The sequence below is a fragment of the Lissotriton vulgaris genome, chromosome 2_1, assembly GCF_964263255.1.
Source record: "Lissotriton vulgaris chromosome 2_1, aLisVul1.2, whole genome shotgun sequence".
NCBI lineage: Eukaryota > Metazoa > Chordata > Amphibia > Caudata > Salamandridae > Lissotriton > Lissotriton vulgaris.
The window spans coordinates 1286607031-1286624581 of NC_141687.1; the positions used below are offsets into that span (position 1 = coordinate 1286607031).

Sequence of the window (17551 nt, forward strand, 5' to 3'; positions counted from 1 at the left end):
ATCCACTGCATGCAATGCAGTCTTGCATGCCTCGAGCTCACATCCCCCACATCAAATAAACGCCATACCCTATGGCGAGTTTCTAAGGGCAAAATGGAACTGTAGTGAGGACTGTGAGTTCGGGAGGTGTTTGACGAGCATGAAGGAAAGATTTTATAACAGAGGTTACTCAAATAGGACTATTGAGAAAGCCGAAAAAAGAGTAAAAAAAGTCAAGAGAATACATTCTCTCACCACCACACACAAACCTACCACCTGTGGAAGGGAACAAATTAGAATGGTAACTGACTTCAATTCACTCCATGATGCTTTACGGAAAAGCCTGACAAAACATTGGGGTTTATTGAGATCAGAAATAGCTCTCACCAATCATATTACGGACAGACCTCAAATTTCATTCAGAAGAGGCAATACACTAAGAAGTAAATTGAGTCCCACGGTACCTAGAGATACCAAACAAACAACTTGGATGACACAACATAGCCTAGGTTTTTACAAATGTGGATTTTGCAGCATGTGTAAATGGGCTAAACACGGCACAACTCAATTCATGGGTCCAGATGGTGTTTCCTTCGTCATTAAGAGTAACATTAATTGTACCACTAAATTTGTGATTTATATCATAGAATGTGAATGTGGAAAGTTTTACGTAGGGAGCACCATCAGACCACTTAAAGAGAGAATGATGGAACATATAAGGGCGATATTGAATTGTGATCCTAAATATCCGGTGGCCTTGCATATAGCTTCCTGCCAAAGAGACAGGACCAACAAAGTGGCCAAATTCTTTGGCATAGAAATAGTCCCTCAAGACATCAGAGGTGGCAACCGAGAATTGAGACTCAGGCGCATAGAGGCAACCTGGATCATGCGTCTCAAATCTGTAGAACGGGGACTTAATTATGACCAGGAGATGCAATATTTCCTGGGGAACTGAATTATAGAATGTCAATCATGGATATGTTACTATGACACATCACAATGTAAACAGATCAGTATTTTAGAATATGTGACATTATGAATGTACTATTACCAGGGGTCGACAAATCTAAAAAATCTTACTGGACCTGCAGGTCGAGTGAGTAGAATTTTCTACTCGACCTAATATCAATGCACTTGACCCACAAATTGGTTGCATACAAATTTTCTTCAAAACATTTGCAGCGCCAACAACCCAAGAAAACGTTGGCCAACCAAATTGTAAACAGCAAATTTTTATTTAATACCCAAGTACCTCCCTAAGATGTGTCTAGATTCACAAAAAGCATAAACAGCTTTGTAATACTGGCAGGATAACAGGCTGTTCTGACGACAACTTGAGTTCTGCTTACACTGCACTCTAATAATTGTGTGTGCTTTAGGCGCAGCAGAATAAACTACTGCAGGACTGTAATACAGACCCAGGCTCCATAACCTACATACAATATTTAAATGATCAATGGATAATGAACAATGGGAGAACAGATGTTGCAGTGGCCTGGGCCCCTAGCCAGAAATTGGTCCACCTTGCTCACCCACACATCCCCCTCCCTCTCTTTCTCTGCAAGTTACACGAGCGGCCATCAGCACCTTGGCTTGGTCAGCTGCTGTACAATTGAGTAAAAAGCGCCATTTACTGTGATTTACCGAGAAGGTAATTGTGGTACAAGAGATTGAGGAACTGGAAAGTACTGATGACTGCCGGAAATGTGCCAGCTGCGGCACCCGTTCTAGAATGCCACCCCATGACACAGGATCCTGATGGTAAGTTACTCAGCCTACTAAAGTGGCTAAGCAGACGGTGCGGAGTCAAGCTTGGTGCTCCATCTCTACAGGCTCTACAGCCTGTGTGACGCACATGTTAGTTGGGCCTGTTAGTAAGAAGTGCAAGACGCGCACACACACTGTTGAGTCAATAAATAGATGTGCATTTCTTTTTCCTGGGCAGGTGCGTTTCTTTACTGGCTGCAGGAAATTCAAGTTGCTTGACATTTTTGGTACCAATTAATAAATAGCAAGATCGGCGGAGCCATCTGCGAGGAGAGAGATGGTATTAAAGTGCAGAGGTGTAGAGCTGCACTGGCGCTCAGAATGGCGCACATAAATGCTCTCTCTCAGCCTCACATGCATAACAATTAAGCAGTAGCTGCGCCGAGGAGAACATTTTGCACTAGCTGTGTAAACATGTTTATAATGCGCAGGTCGCTGTATCAACATCTGTGAAAGTAAAAATCTGTTCCATTTAAAAAATGTTTGTGTAGGAGAATCACCAATAGTACACTCGGGGCAAGATGTGGGAAGAGTCCGGCAAGTGCTAGAGTGGCGAATGGGAAATTACACACTGAAACAGAGCTTTTCAAGCTTTACAACCAAAAAAAACATTGAATGTCATTTGAAAAGACGTGTAACATTATTCAGCGCATTTTTTAACATACAGGCTCCGAGAAAATCCACTGTAAATGCAATGCAAGTCGCGGCCGGTGTAGGTGCGGTAGGCCCCACCGTCCCGCACTGCCCCACCCCAAAGTGCTTTCCTGCACCGGCCACGACTGCCCTCCCCCACACCTCAATCAGAGCAAGAGCCCCTGAACCCGTGGCTGGGGGAACTGTCTCCATCCAGGCGCACCTACCGTCCCGGGCCCCTTCGCTGAGAGATTGAGCTGTCCTTGACAGACGGTGGCTTACATCACAGCCAGGGCAGAGCTCCACTCACAGGGGCTCCCTGGATGGCTCAACACCCGGGGTGCAGGAGAATTTCACCACTGCTCGGGCACCAGTGATGCTCATAGCTTACTGCCAGTGGAGTTGCCACTTACGGAATATGGCAGTCCTTCTGTGCTCTGTGGTTGAAAACGCCCATGCAGGCCGGGGCTTGGAAAGGCAGCTTACACGCTTCTCTGGCAGTATATCCTGCCGCTGCTAACTGTAATCAGCCAATGAGAAGCGTGTAAGCATGCATAGCATATACTTGTCCGAAGAGCACAAATTATCTTCTATCATCTGATTGGCTGATTGCAACTAGGCCTCAGCAGGCCGAGCCCGCGCTGCAATCAGCAAATCAACACTTGTGCTTTGCCCGCATTTTCAGCTAATCATTTCAACATGCTGCCCCCTAAAGCCTTCTCCTGGCACTGCAGCAGGTGCATGGAAACTCAGGTTGGGACAGCAGCAGATGTCACTCGCCAGGCCGGTCAAGTAGGCCTGAAAACTGGCTCGCCCTTGAAGAAATTGACTCGCATTTGCGAGGGGGCGAGTACATTTCTCGAGCCCTGATTACTATTCCCTCATGCTAGGAGAACTCCCCTGTACTCTGTTTTAACTAATTTTTGCATTTGTAAAGTCTCGCAATGGGTAGTCTGAGAATTATACATGTATGTACTTAAGAGAAAATTAAGATTGTGCTGTATATGTGTATTGGCACTTAGACATCCACGTGTGACTGGGGCAGGCACCGGTAATGTGATTATGTTCATTCACGGTGCTCACGATTAAGCTCACCGGGAGGATTATCTATGTCTTCCTTTCTTTGCTTAGCCGATATTGCAACAAAAGTTTTTATCCAAACGTTCATCGACCGGCAACGTCGTAATCTAATGCTTCAATTCCCTCACTATCATGAACCGCGCTTTGCCGACTACATTTCGACATATTTCACGTATAATGCTATAATACTTGGACTATATCCAGAATTCTGCCCTCTCCCATTTTTATTACAATTTCATATTGTAACTCGTTCCTGTGACCATCATATCTTAACTCACTAATCACCTAACAGCGAGATCGCATTATGATCAGTGAGTTTCAGGGCTCTACTGGGAATCCAATATGGCCGAACCTAAAGGAAGCAATCGGTCTAGTCAACCAATTGCGTAGCGTAAACACGCATTTAACGTCCCCAGAGACCCGGTCACGTGTCCTAACAGGAACAAAGCTCGGGGTTCCGGACACGCTACACGCCGCTCTTCAGCTTGATCCAGGTAAGCAATCAGAAAGAACGGATATCGTATTCCCAGCAATGTCTACTAATGGAAGCCAGTCGTGTTAATACACGAGGAGTTTGACTCCGATTGTAATTCTGGTTTCTTTGCAGCTTGGGGCGTCCAATGAGGTCAGAGCCATACCCGGCATAAAACGAAATTGTCACTGCTAAATAGGTAAGCCAACGCATTGTTGCACCAAAGTTAAAATCCTTGATAGAAATATAATATAAGGGCACAAATGATCATTATGGCCCCTAATTTCCACAGAGCAACACCCTGTTCGACGTGGGCAACATCTCTGAATTTGCGATATTTTGTGACCTCCGAGCCTGAGAATACAAATTCAAAACCAGTGCATGTAAGTTTATATCGAACTTTTAGGCTACACGTATAACCTAACTTGAGATTAATGTGTGAATCACCATACCGGTGAATCAGGGAGAGGAGCAGGTATTATCCTCAGAGTAACTGAATATGTCATGTTATCGGTTAAATGCGCTGTTTATTTCTTAACCGTGTGAATCGATGATAGATAGAAATACCAGATCTATAAATTGGCTGTACATGTGAAAGAATGAGATGCCAACTTGCTCTTAGTGACTCAGGTTACTTAATCTAGTTACAGAATCTCACTTCTCATCGCATATACTCATACCGAGTATCTTCCGTCAAGAGCCCGGCTGGGTCGGAATTATCACCAGCTGAGCGGTGAGCTTCAATTTTCTTTATCTCACAGCCTTACTACTGCGATTTTTCTTGCCTTATCACTTGAAATATGATAATGAGTGATGAGATTTTTCCTATTTTCGTTTTGTCTTTTCTCCATGTGAAATACATAGACCTTTTGACCTGGACACAGCAATCTAGGTATGTGCCGTATCTACGCTTAGAGTCAGAGTCTTAACACCATTCACAATTTTCACTGAGCATGGAGTGTGATTGAGTCGCACACAGATAAACCACTTTGTAGCCAGAGACTCTGTCTCTCAAGAGAAATATTCTAGTTCTATCTACATGTCAGCACAAAATTCACTATTCACCAGCACGTGTAGTGATAATAATGATAATTTACACACTTGCGACACGGATGTGTTGTGGTGGCACTCAGGAACTATAGATGTATATTTGTACACTCACTGGAATAGAAGCTAAAACCTAGTATGTAAAGACCAGATACCCAGGTCTTAATGTAACTCTACCCATTCGAGATACATGCTCCATTGTCAACTTTCTGTTCATTTCAGCCCTGAGGAATCGCGAGTGCGATGAAACACGTGTCGGCTGGCTGTATACTGCATTAAAGACTCCAAGAATTACCCTTCACGAGAGTTTTTGTTTAAACACTTCTGTCATTTGTTACTATATTGCTTTTGTATTGTTACTTAACAATATGTGTACCGTATTGAGTGCATCGGCAACCAAGTTTGTTGAATAAGGGGTAGTCTTCTCTACTCTAATTGAGTGGTTCAGGGTTTCTCCACTCGCCGATTTGCACCTTAAATAATAGCATTTCTGTATGGTGTGCGTATAAACGGGCAGTGCACCCGGAGCGTAAACTGATCTAAAAGCTTCCAGAATCCATATCCTGTTCATTCCAGGTGGCCCTTTGCATTTTGGTAATTGGAGTTACCAACACATTTTTCCTTTGTTGTTTATCAAAGAATATGTTGAGTCTCTTTGGGTTGAGTAATGGGTCAATCTTTTATCACCCATTTACTCCCATTGTGTTTTTTTCTGCTTTTTTATATTTATTTATTTTGTAATTGATTAAATTTTCTTGCTTTTTCCTTTCCTTTTCCCCCCTTTTTTTTTTGCCAGCAAAAAACGTTATTGTTTTCCGTTTTTCTTTCTTTGAAAGAATATTGTGCAAATACGTAGCGGCGTGGTTCAGCCGCAGGAGAGCGCACCCACTGAGAGCGCTGCGTGAGCCGGGAGAAGGGAACCAAATTACACAAATATATGTAAAAAAAAAAATATATATATATATATATATATATATATATATATTACCTACTGGCGGTCGCCAGTAGGTAGTTATAGTTAGGATAATTTTCAATGTTAAATCTCAACATTCTATTTTGAATAACTTTGGCGCCGGTTGACGAATCTGCCTGAAATTTTCAGGAAAATGGTCTCATGGCGGTCCGGTCCTTCCCTGAAAGTTTGGGGGGGATTCGTCAAGCGGGGGCCGAGATAAAAGGGGGGTCCCAAAACGCGTTTTCCCCATGTTAATTTCCATAGGGCGGTCGATTTCACTTTTAGCCCGAACGGCTGAATGGATTTCCACCAAACTTGGCAAAATTGTAGGGACTGGTAGCCCGATGTGCCTTTGCTATGTCTCAAGATATGTGCTCCAGTGGATTTTGAGTAATTTAGGTTCAAAAAAATATATATATCTATAGGCGCTCTCCCGTGCGCGCACCCGAGTGCGCTCCAGGCGCGGCACGCGACTTGCGCGCAGGAAGCTGATTGGCTCTCAGTTGTCTGTAAACATTCTAAACAGTCCGGAGCGGCCGCCATCTTGTGTCTCGGTAAAATCGAGACACAAGGGGTTTGAAAAAAAAAGGGGCAAATGACCATAAGGGGGAAGAGTAGACCCCCTCTGACCCCCTAGGTTTGATGTAGGGACTAAAATAGGGTCCTGCAGGGCATTAAAATTTTTTTTTCGTTTTGCGCGGGGGAAGCGCATGGTACGCGCACCGGCGAAGCACGGGGAAAATCCAGGATTATATTTATGAAGGCCTTGCGCTGTTAGTTTTGCGCTTCCTGTGCGTCAATTTTTGTGACGCACCAGCGGTGTAAAAAAATGCGCATTGTTATGCAATATTTAAAAAGTGACGCATCTATCTAGATGCGTCACTTTTTAAATATAGTGCAACGAGGTACATTTTATTACACTGCTGGTGTTATGCGTCACTTTTCTGTGCGCACTCCTTATGACATTCCAGATGTGTCATATTTAATGTATGACGAATCATGTTGCAGATACAATATGGCGCAGAGTTTTAAAAAGTGACCCATGTACCTAGATGCGTCACTTTTTAAAAATAGCGTCAGGTATAATGCATGCAGAGGGGGTGTTCTCCCGCAAAAAGCTTTGTAATAGCGACGCAGTGAAATCTTTCAGATTTCACTGCGTCAGTTTTAGGATGCTGTTGCGTCAAAATCTTGTGCCTGCTTTACAGCAGGTGTTAGACTGAGGCAAGACCTTTCATATGCTGCTTTCCCCATTTGAAAGGACACATTACTGGAGTTGCGTCACTTTTGTGACGCACTCCAGCAATGCGTTACTTGGAATGTCATAAGGAGTGCGCACAGAAAAGTGACGCATTGCACCAGTAGTGTAAAAAAATGTGCCGCGTTGCGTTATATTTAAAAAGTGAGGTATCTAGGTAGATGGGTCACTTTTTAAAATCAAGCGCCACATTATATCTGCGTGAGGTATAATGCATGCAGAGGGGGTGTTCTCCCACTAAAAGCTTTGTAATAGCGACGCAGTGAAATGTTTGAGATTTCACTGCGTCACTTTTAGGATGCTGTTGCATCCTTTAAATATAGTGCAACGAGGCACATTTTATTACACTGCTGGTGTGATGCGTCACTTTTCTGTCCACAGTCCTTATGACATTCCAGATGTGTCATATTTAATGTATGACGAATCATGTTGCAAGGAGCTACAGATACGTCAGTATTTCTGACATATGTGTAAACATAAAAGTGATGCGAGGCCGGCGCAAAATTTTGACGCAATAGCATCCTAAAAGTGACGCAGGGAAATCTCATAGATTTCAGTACGTTGTTATTACCAAGCTTTTTGCGCGGGATTGCCCCTCTGCATACAATATACCTGATGCAGATACAATATGGCGCAGAGTTTTAAAAAGTGACCCATGTACCTAGATGCGTCACTTTTTAAAAAATAGTGTCAGGTATAATGCATGCAGAGGGGGTGTTCCTTGCAAAAAGCTTGGTAATAATGACGCAGTGCGTCACTTTTAGGATGCAGTTGCGCCAAAATCTTGCGCCTGCTTCACAGCAAACCTTTCACATGGTGCTTTTTCCATGTGAAAGGACACATTACTGGAGTTGCGTCACTTTTGTGACGCACTCCTGCAATGCGTTACTTTTGTGTTTACAGATATGTCAGAAATACTCCAGTTTATTCACTGTGTCATAACTTTCTTTTCTAACACTCACCTTCTTTCATTCCTCCTACTTCACTTCCTTTCACCTCTCATACCTTTCTGTTCTTTCTTACTCATTCTCCTTTCAATTATCAATGCACTATATTTCACTTACTCTTCATTTTTTAAGATTATAGCTCTTTGATGAGAATTGGAGGTAGTTCTGAAAAGAACTTTTGGTTTTCTTCTTTTAACTGAAGAGGAACAAAAACAGGGAATAGAAACTGCTCAACAGGAGCAAAAAGAAAAGAAAAAAATTAGGGGTGGGAAGGGCAGTGATGGTTCTCCAATGCCCGAACCATGAGCAGGACACTTTGCTCCCCATAGGTGAGGAGTTGATTGCAGTATCTGCATTTGACGACCCCATGGTTGAATGCAGGTTGAATGTTTGCTACCTGCCCCTGAGATTGTTCTCTTCCAGAAGAAGTTGCTCCTCCTGTTGATGTAGAGGCCCCATCTCTGGGAACCTCCTGTGCCAGAGCCCTGACACTTTCCCGGGCAAAATTCTGGGGGTGCCTCCTCTCCACATGTCGGATCATCGTAAAGTTCCCAAAAGAGTATTTTTTTTGGGGGTTACCCCGTGACAGGACCTGTTTGCAGATCCTGCACTCTACTTTTGGTGCATTCACCTTCTTCTGGCCTTCTGGAAACTTAAAAAATTTCCAAATGAAATGTTCCTTCACCTTTGGGGTAGGAGGCTCTTCATCAATGAAGTCATCTTCACTGCTGGATGGTCTGGCAGCCATGATGAATCCAGGAATATGGAGCAGCAAAAAAGGCAGGTCTTTCAGTCACAAAAGTGAAAGAAGAAGTGAAGGAAATGGGTGGGGATTTCATTCATTGTAAAAAAAAACTGTTAGCAACCAATGAAAAGTGTTATTTGAGGGTCACATGACCCGACGCGTTTACGCTGCGCGCTCCGGAGCACTTCCGGGTGCGTTTACGCAGCGCGATCGTAGGCGCTTCCGGGGCGCAAACGTGGCGCGATCGTAGGCGCTTTTCCGTGCGTTTATGCGCCGCGCACGTATGCGCTTCCGAGGGCACTTACGTTGCGCGCCGAAGTGACGTCATCAATCTTTTATAGAAATGCATAATCATTTTCCATATTAAAAAAAACTAATTTTATTTGTATGGTACGAAATGTTTTGCATTATTATTAACTTTTCATTCATATTTTTTTTTCACGAACGACAGTTGCGCTCTGGGTGCGCTTTCAGATGAGCTCTCGGAGAAGCTTACAGGAGAGCTTAGCTGAAAGCTTCCCGGAGCGCGCACCCAGAGCGCAAAAGAAAAAAATTATAAGAAAAAATGAATACTTAAAAAAAAACAGCAAATTGTAAAAAAAAAAAAGGTTAGAAACTCGATATACAAAGGAATTAGCATTTAAAAAACCTATGAAATTCACTGAAAAAACCATAGGTTTCACACCAGTTATAGTTAGGAATTAGCATTTAAAAAACCTATGAAATTCACTGAAAAAACCATAGGTTTCACACCAGTTATAGTTAGGAATTAGCATTTAAAAAACCTATTAAATTCACTGAAAAAACCATAGGTTTCACACCAGTTATAGTTAGCTGGAAATTTTACTGATATAAAACCATTGAAATTCCCACGTTATAGTTAGTCGGACTCACTATAACTTGCGCGTGCAATGCACTGCTGATGACATCACATATTACATCACTCATGACATGGTCAGTGACATCACTCATGACATCACTGATGACACCATCCTTGTGACACAGTGACAGACCTCCTTTCAGTGTAATGTAACCCATGAAACACATATTCAAAAATAGAAACTAATATTTTCAAAAAAGTGGATATACCCATACCAGTTACAACAACCAATTCAGTAATATCACCATCTAATACACATCCACTCATGTGTATGTATATGGGTTATTAGATATTTTTATTAGTATCAGTATGAGTGTCTATATGGTTTGGTGGGGGTATTACTTAGCACATAGATGCATGAGTGACTGACTCTTTGTTTGTATGTGTTTTGAAGACAACATATGTACAGGACTGTATGGGTGGATGAGTGTCTATATGTGTTTGTTAGTGAGTGAATGACTGTCTCACTAGTGTCTTTATCAGTAACTACATATGTTTTAATCTAGTATATATGAATATTGATGTATATAAGTGAGTATATGTGAGAGTAAGAGATTGTAAGAGTTCCTGTTTAAATAAGTATGTGTTTCTATAAGTGATTGTTTAAGAGAATAAATATGTGTAATTTTAAATAGAAGTAAGGTGGAAGTGTGTGTATAACTCTATATTCAAATAAATGGATGTCCAATAGTTTATTTGCACGTGTGAATATGTGTGTGAGTAACTTTTGGATGAATGTCGGTGTGTAACAGGATGTATAGGTGTATCACTTCATATGATGAGTGAGTATATGTATGAGTGACTATATAGAACTATTGGTGAATGAGTGGATGTGTATATAGATAGTGGAATTACTGAATTGCTTGTTGTAACTGATATAGGTATCTCCATTTTTTAAAAAATTTCAGTTTCTATTTTTGAATATGTGTCTCAAGGGTTACATTATAGTGAAAGGAGGTCTGTCACTATGTCACAAGGATGGTGTCATGAGTGATGTCACTGACCATGTCATGAGTGATGTAATATGTGATGTCATCAGCAGTGCATTGCACGCGCAAGTTATAGTGAGTCCGACTAACTATAACGTGGGAATTTCAATGGTTTTATATCAGTAAAATTTCCAGCTAACTATAACTGGTGTGAAACCTATGGTTTTTTCAGTGAATTTAATAGGTTTTTTAAATGCTAATTCCTAACTATAACTGGTGTGAAACCTATGGTTTTTTCAGTGAATTTCATAGGTTTTTTAAATGCTAATTCCTAACTATAACTGGTGTGAAACCTATGGTTTTTTCAGTGAATATATATATATATATATATATACCATTATTAATTTATCCACTGTTACCCTAACTGAAGCAGAAAAACAACTTTTAAGTTTAGGGTCAACGTATTGTCCTCCAACTGATTTTAATTACGCAAAGACTTGCATTGATGTCTATCTGTACATTAGAAAACTTAAAATCAAGAATTTTTTCAAAATAAAGGAGGGGCTTAATGATCAAGGTATGGAGCGGTCTCGTTCTGATGACACTGAAAATGTATCTCTGGCTCTACCGTCGAGGTACGCCAAATCTCTGTTGACTCTGCATCATTTGGCCTCTGAAAATGTAACATCTTCCGTTTGTAACTCTACTCAGGAAGAACTAAGAGCAGCTTCCATTCCACAAATAGGGGCCAACATCAGCCCTTTTAAACCTAAGTCTAAATTTAATCCTACCATGCCTAGGGATTCGATCGATGTATTTCAGGACGTGGTAGTTGAGGACCTCAAGAAGTTACACTATAAAATAAAGCACAAAAAACGTTACAAAAGCAAAAAGGAAGTTGCATATTTTTCACTCGTCAAGAAACTGGGTAACAACCACAATATTATTGTAACTACTGCAGACAAAGGGGGGAATGTAGTTATTTGGCCCCAGGAAGCCTACATCTCCGAAGCAAAAAGGCAACTCAATGACATAACATGTTATGCTAGAACCAACATAAAACATTTCAATGATGCCAAAGATGTTTTGAAAAAGTTGCTATACCAATGTAAAAGAGACGGTATGATTTCTGCTCAGGAGTTTGACTTTCTGCATGTAGAGTTTCCAATTCTGCCCAAATTATATTTACTCCCAAAAGTTCATAAGCAGGTTGAACCCGTCCCTGGTCGGCCCATCATCTCGGCCATTGGGGGGGTGGCAGAACATGTCACACAATATATTGACTACTTCTTGCAGAACTTGGTCATGGATTTACCTACTTATGTTAAGGACACCAAGGATTTCATTGCTAAAATTAACAACATTCCATGGAGCAATGACATGCTAATGATTACTTTGGACATCGAGTCGCTCTATACGAGCATAGAGCATACATCTGGTCTAAGAGCGCTCGATTTCTTCCTTGGCAAAAGACCAATTAATTGCTATTGTCATAACAAAGTATTGATGAAACTAACCACTTGGTGTCTCAACAATAATTTCTTTCTATTTGGGAATGATGTTTATGTGCAGAAGCGTGGGGTTGCTATGGGGGCCTGTTTTCCCCCCAGCTATGCGTGTTTACATGTAGGCTGGTGGGAGGAACAGGTCCTCAGGCGACAACATGCGATTATTTTTGACAAACATGTTTTATTGTGGATTCGTTATATAGACGATGTTTTTGTTTTGTGGCGGGGAGATCTCGCCAGTGCTGATAACTTTATAGCCAGTCTAAACTCCAACTTAGAAAATCTAAGATTTACTAAATCTATCAGTGACTGTGAGGCTGAGTTTTTGGATGTTAAAATCTTGGTACGCAATGGACACCTAGCTACAAAATTACATAGAAAAAGCACTGCTGGCAACAGTATTTTGCATGCCAGCAGTGCCCATCCTAGACATGTAGTGGACAATATCCCACTAGGCGAGCTACTCAGGATCAAACGAATATGCAGTTCAGATAGTGATCTTGAACTCTGCATGAATGAAGCCTTGGAGAGATTCAGACAAAGGGGCTATCGTGAATCTACTCTTAAGGTGGCATTGCAGAAGGCTAATAACAGAACTCGTGAATCCTTGTTAGATCAGACGCCTAATACCAGGTCAGAGAGTGTCCTTGATGACAACAATGAAGCACCTAGACTCATAACGGCCTACAGTAGACAAGCAAGGCAAATAAGATCTATCATGTCACAAAGGTGGCCGGTCTTATTAACTGATCAGGTTCTAAAACCTAGACTGCCTGATGGTCCCACTGTGACCTTTCGGAAGGGCCCTTCCTTGAGATCACATATTTGTCATGACTTTCCTGAACTTAGGAAAAAGGAAGAGTGGATGAAATCACGTCATGGTTTCAAACGCTGCACTTCATGCAGGGCGTGCAAATTTGGCAAATCAACCACCAGTATTATACACCATTCAGTTTTTGGAATCTCCAGCATCTGCGGGCCATCGTGAACAATGATCCATCTTATCCGGTGGCCAGGCATTTTAAGAGTAATCATAAAAACGATTTACAGTGCCTATCCTATTTTGTCATCGCCTCTGTAGATAAACCTATGAGGGGTGGGGATCGAGACAGGATGCTTATGGAGACTTGAGTCCCAGTTTATCTTGGAATTAGATAGCAGATTTCCAAATGGGCTCAACAATACAGAAGATTTGTACGTTTTCCTGTAAAATGTTTGTAAATTTTTGTAAAACTTTTGTTGCTCAAATTTTCCTGATTACTATAAATAACATCTACCAGTATTATTTTATTTTTGGCATTATCTTTGGACACAGAATTTCACTCATACACTCCATCACTTTTTTATTTCTTCCGTATCATAAATTGCTTCATGGTTGTTACCATATAAGCTTTTTTTTCCCATTTTCTGATTTTCTTTTGGGATACACTTTTTTTATTTCATTTGGACATAGCCATGGGTTATTAGTTGTGTATTTCTGTTTCCCTACTCAAAACTACATTAATATCGTAAGTGGTTTTTACTTCTGTTCTACCTTTTTTGGCTCAAAATTTATTGTTGGCCATTTGCATTTCTGGCATTTAACTTCTCTATTGCTGTGTTACTTGAATAAGACATATAGAACCCATTCATATTGGATTTTATCCAATTGTTTACTTTTTTGCATCAATTTGCACAACATTGCACTTTGTCACTTTAAGAGTGTATATAAACAACGAAAATTGCACTTTGCATTTGCACTTTATTTTTCCAAACAAGTTTGCACATAATTGCGTAGTTTGCACAATGCTTGGGTTTTATCTAAAGAAAATTGTAATGTCTTTTTTAAATGAATTGTAACACAACGTGTTCTTTGCTGGATTTCTTCTTGCACTTTAGCCAATTTTATTATAGGCGTCATATTGTCGCAATTGTGGCCATTTTTTAGATATATATTTGTATGTATCTTATAATATCAATGACTTTTGAAAAAAAAAATTCATTTGTGGATTTGAACCCTTTATTTGTGAGTAGTATACAACAAGTATTGATACTATTGTTTGGAAAACAGACTCTTTAATGCTTGAAATGGAGTATGTCTTTTCTTTCCATTATCACATGGTGCAGTGTTTGAAAAAAAGAAAAAAATGCTAATTGAAACACAAAAAAACTGTGAAGCACTGGGTATTTAAATGTGTATGCCGCATTAACTGACTGTCTGTGAGCAAGGGCGGATGCTCGAAGCGCGTCAGATTTTGTTGGACTGAAGCTTTAAATAAATCTTGTGCCTTTATCTACTTTTTTGGATTCGTGTGGTTTTCCTGGGTCGACTAAATGCGGAGCCTTTGAAAGACTGCTGTTGCTGCATATATATATATATATATATATATATATATATAGATATATATAGATATATATATATATATATATATATATATATATATAGATATATATATATATATCTATATATATATATATATATATATATATATATTCAATGAAATAACCATAGGTTATAGACCATATATAGTTAGGAATTAGCATTTACAAAACCATATTTTACTCACACAAAACCATTGAAATTTCATATATAGTTAGTTGCCCTAACTATATATCGCGCACCCGCAATCCACTGCTGATGATGTCACATATTACATCATTCATGACATGCTCAGTGACATCACTGATGACATCACTGATGACATCTCAAATGACATCACTGATGACATCACTGATGACATCTCATTTGACATTACTGATCACATCACTGATGACATCATTCATGTGATAATACGATGAACCTCTTCAGACTCTAATATAACCTTAGATACACTCAGTGTAAACAGACACTCACAGACTGTCACTCATCCATGGAGTTACTCACACACCTAGTCAATCATGCAAAGAATCAATCACACCTCCATTTCCTCAACTATACAGTTATACACACCTTACTTATTCAACCATATACTAACACATATTTACTCTCTTATACAATCCCTGATACAAGCTCACAATGATATATACATTATGCACAGTTATTTATATATGTCAACTCTCACATGTACTGTGTTTTACATATGTACTTACTTTGACATGTAGCACTGAGATATCCATTCACTCACCAATACACTCATGCACACAGTCAACCGCCCATACAGCTGTTTCCACATGCACTTTTGAACCCATACATCTAGTGAATCAACTGCTCACACATCTATGCACAGAGTCATACACCTCCCAGCCACCCACACACACATCCAGTCTCCCATACAAATACTTGGGCAACCAATCAATAACCCATATAGTTACTCAAATAGCTCCTGATCAACACATGCAGCAGTTTACAGAACAACAGACATAATGATGTACAAATTAAGACAGTTTAGTCACTAACTCATGCCCTCAGTGAGACACATTTAATCACTCACTCATACAGTCAGTCATGCACCTACTAAATCCTTCATCCAGACACTTATACATCCACTCATTCTTCAATATGTAAGACATATTTTAACTTTACAGAAATACACAGTCACTGGATGTTGTCGTCAGTGATGTCATCAGTGATGTCATTTGAGATGTCATCAGTGATGTCACTGAGCATGTCATGAATGATGTAATATGTGACATCATCAGCAGTGGATTGCGGGTGCGCGATATATAGTTAGGGCAACTAACTATATATGAAATTTCAATGGTTTTGTGTGAGTAAAATATGGTTTTGTAAATGCTAATTCCTAACTATATATGGTCTATAACCTATGGTTTTTTCATTGAATTTCAATGGTTTTTTGAAAGCTAATATCTGTAGCTGTAAAATGTCTTTTTCTTTATATCCCAAATTATGTTTTACATGTTTATGATTATTTAAAAAAAATATATTTTTAGGGTTCGCTCCTGGTTCGCGAACCGGGAAGCTTTCCGTTAGCTCAAATTGATGCCGCGACCCGGTCCGCTAACCGGTAAACGTTCCGTTCACGCAACTACCGCATCAGAAATCAACATCGTGACGCGTCGCTTAAACGCGACATATCACGTTGTCGCGTAATGCGTCTTATGACGCGCCGCGTTAGCGCTCCCGGAAGTGCTCCGGAACGCGAACCGGAAGCGAATCGAGGCGCGGCGCGCTCCGCGTAACGTGAGCGGAACAGGTCATGTGACTTGTTTATTAAAGTTTTCATTGGTTCATTTCACTTTTGGTTTCCTAATGATGTAAGACTAGGTCATGTGACCTAAAAATAACACTTTTCATTGGTTTAGAACTATTTTTTTTCCCAAATGATGAAAGCCCCCACCTTTTTTCTCACTCTGACTTTCAACTTTGAGAAAGGAAGACCTGATCATTTGCTCTAATTAAAAAATGGCTTCAATGGTAGCTTCAGCTTCTGCACCCCCACCACCACCACCACCATCTCCTCATAGGAAGAGAGGACCACCTGCACAGTTTATTGGAAACACAGAGGAGGAAGAGGAACAAGAAGACGGAGAGGAAGAAGAGGGACCACGATTTGTCCAAGAGTTACCCCGGGTATCTCATCGCAAAGAAAGCTTTATCTGGCAATTTTTCTCCATTCCACCAGGAGAGAAAAAAGTCCATGCACGCCATGCTACGTGCCTTATCTGCCAAGATAAGTTATCCAGGGGAACTAATAAAAAATACAGCTTTGGAAATTACACGATGCACCGACATATGCAGAGGTGGCATCCAATCAACTATAGTCGTGCTGAGATGCGTGAACTACAACAGAACCCCCCAACTTCGGTGGCCAGAACATCTAATGATATCTCTCTCTCAGTGGCAGAGGCAAACGAAACAGTACCAAATATACAAAAAAAATTTGTCCATCTGAAGCTGACATGCTTATATTGTGGGACATTAATTTCATGCGCAAACATGAGTGTGAAATTAATTAATCTGGCTTTCGAGAAGCACCAATGCTCCAAACGCAAGAAGTTTTAATTTTTTTTTGTTGCTCCTGTTGAGCCCTTTTCAATGCCTCTTTCTGTTCTTTCCCTTTGAAAAAAAACAAAAAAAACAAAAAAGTGTTCAAAAAATACAAAAAAACAAATAATGTTCTAAAAAGAAAAAAAATATATAAAACAAAAAAAAAAAGTTCTTTTCAGAACTACCTCCCCTTTTTACAAAAATTGCTAGAAAGTGTAACACTCTGGCAACCTGTTTTTTTTAGTTCGCTTTCCGGTTCGCGAACCGGGAGCTAACCCCAATTTAAAAAAAAAAAAAAAAAGGAGTAAGTACAAGAGAAGAAAACAGAGAGTGATGTAAAAAGAAAGACAGCTATAGGGACTAAACCAGAAATGGTGTTTAATAGATTTATTTACCTAAGAAAAGAAGGAAGAGGATATAA

General features: G+C 40.3%; 1 protein-coding gene across 1 annotated transcript in view; it reads right to left on the reverse strand.

Moving 5' to 3' along the window:
- Window positions 1–17551, reverse strand: part of LOC147732516 (carotenoid-cleaving dioxygenase, mitochondrial-like) — a 711267-nt gene that overhangs the window by 540415 nt on the left and 153301 nt on the right. The gene's annotated exons all lie outside the window — the stretch shown is intronic.